The sequence below is a fragment of the Cryptomeria japonica genome, chromosome 2, assembly GCF_030272615.1.
Source record: "Cryptomeria japonica chromosome 2, Sugi_1.0, whole genome shotgun sequence".
Classification (NCBI taxonomy): domain Eukaryota; kingdom Viridiplantae; phylum Streptophyta; class Pinopsida; order Cupressales; family Cupressaceae; genus Cryptomeria; species Cryptomeria japonica.
In genome coordinates this window covers 526235593-526243701 of record NC_081406.1, presented here as the reverse complement: position 1 = coordinate 526243701, position 8109 = coordinate 526235593, and positions in this window count along the sequence as shown.

The following is an 8109-nucleotide window of genomic DNA, read 5'->3' as shown; positions in this document are numbered from 1 at the left end:
AAATACCTCTTGTTTCACTAATGTGCCCTTATTGGTAAGACAAAATTTGGGAGAAGATAAATCAATGTCCATCAACACTTTTTCTCTAAGAGAAGTATAATGTATGGAAGGCAAGGTTACATTAAGAAAGGTGTTTATAATATCATCCTCTTCCTCTAAGATAGTTTCATAGGAGAGGCACATTTTAGGAGAAATATTAACATCATTCTTCAAATCTTCATCCTTAGATTATGGGAGAGTTTCGAAGGAATTGTTAACAATTCTTCTTTGCACTAAAATGTTCTCATGAATAGGAGGATCTATAAGAGAGGAGTAAATTGAAACAAGGGAGGCTAACCCATTACCACATCTATGAAATGAATGCATTATGCCAACAATTTTTCAATATAGAGAACAATGTTCAATTTGTATGATAGTTTCACCAATGTAAGCACTCTAAATTTATGTAATTTGATGATATCTAAGACTGCAAAGTGTTCCCAAATCAAATAATTAATCCAAATTAAGAAATGCACAAGTTCAATTATGAATTTAAAAATTAGTTTTAATGAAATTAACCTCTAAATTTTTAAAATTTGCAAGGAAATCGAACTTGTAAATAAAAAATTGAATTCCAAATTGCTTAAATACTCAGATCTAAGAACATAAACTAGAATTAAAGGTGTTCACATTGAGTTAACCAAAATGTGGAGCATAAAAAATGGAACCAAGTATCTAAGAGCTAATCCCACTCTCATGTACACACATTGGAATACAAAAGAGCCTAGGGAGATATCTCACTTTGAATACTTCTTTTAGAGAAGACAGAGAGTCAAGGACTATCTCTTAGGGTTTCTATTCCTTTGCTATAATTAAGAGTAGATATGCAAAATATGATGCCACAATCAACTCTACTAGGAGATGAGAAATGAAGCACACATAAATTGAAAAAGTGGATTTTGTCCAAACTATAACTGAGACACTAAAAGTAGAATTAAGAAATGGATTTAGAGGTGCACCTACTACTAAAAATTAGGGCAAACTAGGCAGGACTAGCATGCCATGCCCTGGTCCATGTCTAGACAGGAAGCTAGAACTCTAGATCCAGAATCCTGAGGGCCTTAAATACAGAACTACCACAAAAAAATGTAAAAGTATGTGGACCAAGGTGTCACGCTTTGGTCCCTATAAACTAGGACCAAAAACTAAGGGTCAGTTTGTGTCTATGTTTTTCATTGGTTCTGAAAGTCATGCATGCGTTGAATTCTTGTACCTACACTTGCAACTTGAAAGAGGGTGTCTAGGTGGCTATATAGGGTTTTGCCTTAGCCAAACACCTTTGTTTTAGTGGTTTCCACCTCCACCAATGATTGATAATGTGTGTGCAAGAATCTTGTGTGTGTGCAAGATCATAAATGAACAAGAAAGTAGGTCTAGAGTTCTACCCTACGCTTTGGAGAGTAAACCATAAATGAGTGTAAATGTAAATGTAAATGCTTCAAATCACAAAGACAATAATGGATCTAAATCATGAATGTAAATCTAAAAATGAATGTTATGAAGCTTATACAAAGATATGAAAATAACATGAAACCATACCAATCCCTAAGGGAGAGGTACAAGCCAATCACTAGTCTGTGATCTCCTATTATTCTTCAATGTCTTCAAAGCTCCTAATTGATGTTGAAAATGATTGATGAAGGCTTGATATATTCTTGATGAATGCTTGATTTTCTAATTGTAGACTCCACATAACCTGCACTTTCATTTGATAAGAGGCTCCTTCAATTGGTAGAGAATCGGGTCCTTCAAATGAGGAAAGGAAAGGCTATATATATATATGAAACTTTAACTTTGTTTTGGGTAATAGGCCAACCTAGAAATCATATTTTTTGCTAATTTCTTGGATTTAAACATTAAAATACTACCAAAACATGCTCCTAAAATTTAGGGAGAAAAAGTCAGGACCAGGTAGGTATCTACCTGGTTCGACTAACTTTTTGCCAAATTTTTGGGGAAGCAAGATATTGTGATTTTAGAGCTAATTCCATGAGTATGTGGAAATTTGAGGCATCTAGATTTGCAAAATCAGGCCTTGAAGGTCAAAATATGACATAATTAGGGCTTTTAATGAAATAATTAATTGGAAGAATAAAATAAAAGGGGGCACACTTAAGGATAAGGGCCCAATTTTATGATGTGTAGAGGGATAAAAGAAGATTTAATATTTAATTAAATTAATTAATTAAATGCTTAAAGGGAATTTTAAATGCAAGATGCAAACACACTAAGGCGGGTGCAAACCTAAGCATGTAATTGTACCACCCAATTAAAGGTGTACAATTTACGATGCTACAACAACAATGCAACAAATTGAGGGGGGTTGAATCAATTTGCTCAAAAACTTACTGCAACTTAAACCACAAATCAAATCGTATGATTAACAGTTTAAAGCATGAAACAACGCCACATTAATAACACACATAACACTAGGATTTTTGACATGGAAAACCCAGCTAAGGGAAAAAGCATGGCGGGAACCTACCCACAATGAGATAATACTCTATTAGGAGTAAGTAAAATGTTACAATGGGGAATGCACATGCATTCAAGAACACTACCTAGTGTTCACTTCTCAAACAAGAAACCTAGAAGGGCTACAACCATTAGAGAAGGCTCACTACCTTACAGAAAGTCTCACTAACTTACAAAAGCATTCAGATTACATCCAGAGAATCATGAACTAATTAAATAGCATCTCCACATGCCTGAGTACAATTCTGGTTAAGCTCACTATCAAATATTCTCTCCAACACACATATTTGCATAACTTCGTACAACTTCCCTCCTTCTCAATAATTGATACAATATTCACATATAGCATGATACCTCTCAATGATTATTACATTCATTCATACAAATCTTCATCCTATATTTCAAGGTCGACCAAACCCTTAATACAAATTACAAAAAATAACCTCACATGGTACAACAATATATGTGGACCAAAACAATGTCCACTAAAAAATAGTGTGGACCTAAAAAACCACTGCAAATATGAAACACCTCCACGAATTATGCCTCGATCATCTGCAACACGCTAACACATCATGAATGTCACATAACATGAAGAACATCACCGAACAAGGAAAATATTCAATATACGCACAATAATCAATGTGTACTACCAATACACATAGAACACGATCTTTAAACATTCACAAGCAACATGAATTGCACCACAAAAACCTCAACAACTTAGATAACTAGAATCATCATCATCTCTCTCCCGAAGGTCAAGAACACCAACATAATTGACTGTCAACCTAAAATATTCACTTGTAGATTTCCAAATCATGAACCAATCAAACTTAGGACACACATCAACATCCATACTACATCTCACACATCTGCAACTAAAGATATTACAATTCCAAAGCAATACGGAGCACAAACCAGAATATCGAATAACATGAACAACTGAATATCTAATCATAATACTGAACCTCATAACTCAATCAAAACATCATTTGAACCTCTGCAAATGGAAATGAACCATCTAGAGACAACATATCAAAACCCCTTTAATCTGCATCACCTCATCTACAGCACATAGGCTAAACCAACTCATTCAACCTAGCTACAACATTGGAATACATAGAAGAATATGTTGACATCAATGACAACACACTATTCCAACAATATCTCCCTTTGGCATTGATGGAAACATATGAATGTGAAAAACAACCAATTCAAAGAAAGAAATCAACTCACAACAATCTCCCTCAAAATCACAAGGATCAGCTCAACCTTTGACAAACAACTCAAATCACAAGTCTCAAAATGCTTCGGGGTTTTTCACATGCTCTTCTCCCCCCTTTGGCATCAATGACACAAGCTTAGGATTCTCTTCCCTTTTGGCATCAATGACAAAAGCTCGGGATTCTCTCCCCCTTTAGCATCAATGACATAGGCTCGGTATTCTCTCCCCCTTTGAATTATCTCCACAAATTTGTACATCTGAACCACTTAACACCAATACTGAATACTCCCCCTAAGTATCAGCCTCACTCATCAATCCAGATCACAAAATATCACTATGAAGTTCATCGAACTGATGCAAATCCATGCTTCTTAGTTCTCATCAAGAGGGAAAATCACCCCTAACTTCTCTCTGAGATACTCAAAAGTATCTTTAGACAAAGGCTTCGTAAAGATGGCTACAAGTTGTTCCTTTGTAGATACATTCTCCAATCTGACTTCTTTATCATTCACCTTCTCTCTCAAGAAATGAAACTTGATTGATATATGCTTTTTTTTTAATGCAACATCGGATTGTTTGAAATATTGATAGCACTTGAATTATCACAATATATAGCAATAGGCTCATCATAAAAAACTCCTACATCCTCCAACATATACTTCATCCAAATTACCTAAGTACAATTGCTAACAGTAGCAATGTATTTAGCTTCTACAATAGACAAAGATATTGCTTTTTTCTTCTTACTTACCCAAGAGACCAACTTCTTACCCAAAAAGAATGCACCACCAGTAGTACTCTTCTAGGTATCAACATCACTTGCTCAATCAACATCTATAAAAGAACTCAAGGTAAAGTCTTCATTCTTAGGATACCACAAACCAAAATCAATTGTCCCTTTCAAATATATAAATATCCTTTTTACAGTAGTAACATGAGATTCCTTAGGATCAGCTTGAAATCTAGCAACATGACGCACATCATTCATTATATCAAGTCTAGTCTGAGTCAAATACAACAATCCACTAATCATAGATCTATATATGGTCTGATTAGCTTTCGAAGAATCATCATCCTTTGTCAACTTACATCTGATCACCATAGGTGTACCAATTGGTTTAGAGTCCTCAAAACCAAATTTCTTCAATAAATCCTTCACATACTTGTACTAAGATATGAAAATACCTTTATCCAACTAAGTAATTTGCAATCCAGAAAGAATTTCATCTCTCCAATCATAGACATCTCAAATTCATTTTGCATCTCTTCAGCAATTTCTTACATAGGCAATCATTTTCTCCAAAGATAATGTCATCAACAAAAACTTCAACAATCAAAATGTTATTTTGATCAATATTGAAGTAGAAATTACTATCAACAATACCTTTATTGAATCAAATCTTCATCAAATACTTATCCAATCTACCATATCGGGCTCTAGGGGCTTGCTTCAATCCATACAATGCTTTCTTCAACCAGCAAACCATTTTCTTTTCATTTGTCAGCTAAAATCCATCTAGTTACTCAATGTTGACTTCTTCTTCCAACTCACCATTAAGAAAGGTTGATTTGACATGAATCTGATAAACCTTGAAATCTTTGTGAGCAACATAGGCAAGAAATAATCTAACAGCTTCAATTCTAGCTACTGGAGAAAAAATCTCCTCATCATCAATTCCTTCCACCTGTGAATAACCCTTACAAACAAGTCTACCTTCACTTTAATAACTTCACCCTTTTCATTCAACTTATTCTAGAATACCCTATTGGCATTTGGAATAACTGATGCAGATCAGGTGATGCAGTTGAAGTTGGATGACTGCATCGATAAAGGATAGAAGTCTATTTGTGATAAAGAGATTGAGATTCTATGAATATATGACATGATCAGTTATTTGTGTTGTCATTGTTGGAAATTGATGTTCCTGATGTTCTTGATGTTTTGTTTGTCATCTAAGTGATTTGGTTTACTGAAAGATGAGGTTTACCGACAATGAACTAAAGTTTGTGAAATAGGACTTTAACTGGTAAAGCGGAATTGTTTTGATTGGATCGTTCGATCAGCGATGACTGGTGATTTACAGTTTGGATGGTGAACTTGTATCATGGAAAGGTTTATATGACCAAAACCGAAACTTGTGATGATTACCAAAAGGCTTGTTTCAAATTTTTGATGAAGTTTTGCTAAGGTTTTAGTAGGTTTTAAGGACCGGTGAAGAAATCATCAAACCAGTAATGATTAATGTTATGACAATGATCAAAAGCAAGTCTACATGAAGTTGGAAACATGGCACAACCCACATGAAAGATTTGATAGTTGTTTTGGCATGATTCAAGGAATATTTTCTTGGTAATCAACGAAACGCTTAGTATAGTGTTTCGAGGATACAGATCAGATTTCCGTGATGGGTTAAGATTAACCAACGGTTGATATTGCATTGTAATTTGTTGTAATGATATGTATAAAAATATATGATGATCTCTTATGATCTAATTGTAAATTCATGATGTAATTAGGTTTTGTGGCCGACCTAGTTGAGATGGCTATTTAGGTTGACACAGTTGATGTTTATTGTGTCGGTGGTCTTAGAGAATTTGTTAAGCCATCCAAGTGAAGTGTGAGATCTTCCAAAGAGTTGTAGAGTGTTGTGTATAACTGGATCTGATCAAGCAAGCAGAGAAGTGCAAGTAAACAAATCATTTTCTTACTATTGTTCCCTAATAGTTGCAGCAAGTTAAATTCCTTAACCATATAGGTTCTAACAGGCCTTAAATATTTAAGTGCCCTAATGGGGCAGCTCTCAAAAGATTTTAAATCCTCTTATGAGGTTGATCCTAATAGATTATCAAGCTCCTAACCAAGATGCAAGGCAAACCCCCTAACTAGGTGACTCCTAACAAGGTCTGCTCCTAACCAGGCATATTGTAAGCTCCTAACAGGGTGTACTTCAAAAGAGTACAAATATGTGTGTGCACCAACTCCAACTGTGGTTTTTCCCTATTTGGGTTTCCATGTCAAAAACTTATGGTGTTCATGTGATCTTCTTGTTTATATTTCATTTCATGCATTATTTTTGAGACACCGGTTATGATGTTTTATCAGAAGTTTATCAGAGGTTACCGGTACTGATAAGAAGTTGTTTGAGAAAGTATTTGATCTTATTGATAAGGTTAATGAGTTGATAATTGATCAAGTTTATATGATTTCTTTGGTGGTGAAAGTATTGGTAAATGATTTGATTAATGTGTTAAGCAAATCTGATAAAGAGGTTCTTAGATCTAATTGCAGAAATTGAGATATTTGTTAAATGGTTTTAGATCTAAGATAAGTTTGAATTGGTCTTAATACTGATTCACCCCCCCCCCCCTCTTAGTATTAACTGGATCCTCATAGGATTAACAATTGGTATCAGAGCTTTGGTCCTCTATGTGCAGAAAGCCTAACTGCTTGAGGAAAAGACTCTGAGGAATTCAAGATGATGAAGAAAGAGGGTCCCAAGTTAAACAAGGATAACTACAAGATCTGGAAAGATGGAATGGAGATCTACATCAAAGGTCTTGGTGCAAAATATTGGAAGCAAGTTGAAACAACACATGTTTCTCCTACCACTACTCCCTTGACACCGGATGAACTCAGAGAACAGCAAGATAACATGCAAGCCCTAGAAGCTATTGTAAGTACTTTCTTTGATTCAAAATATATTGATGTTCAAGGATTGGAAACTGCAAGTGAGGTTTGGGAAAAGTTAGAGACAATCTATGGAGGAGATGAGCATGTTCAAAGAGCCAAAGAGGAAAGCTTGAGAGGAAAGTTCGATGACATGCGAATGATTGAAGGAGAGAATATTGGAAAGTATCATCTGAGAATCAAAGAAGTTGGCGGCATTAAGAGTGCTGGACGAAAAATAAAAGATGATACAATAGTAAATAAAATGCTCAGATCTCTTCAACCTCAGTATGTTATAAGAGTGTCAGAAATCCAAGAACTTAGATCTATTTCAAAGGATAAGGTAACTGCTGATTCATTGATTGGTAAGCTTACAGTTTTTGAGTTAAATAGTTTTGACAATAGTGTGACAAAATCTATTGAATCTGCCTTTAAATCTTTTGTTACTAGTTCATCTGTTAAAAAAGGAAAAGATATATGTCAAAATCATGAGTGCAAGACAAGTCATGGAAGTAACCAGGGAAATGAAGACAATGAAGATCAAGTGATGGAACTTGAGGCATTGTTAGCAAAGAGATTTCCAAGAGGCACTGGTAAGTATAAATGAAAGCTACCTTTGAAGTGTTTCTCTTGTAATAAAATTGGTCATATTACTGATAACTACCCTAACATCGATAAGAAACAAAGAAAAATTTAGAAG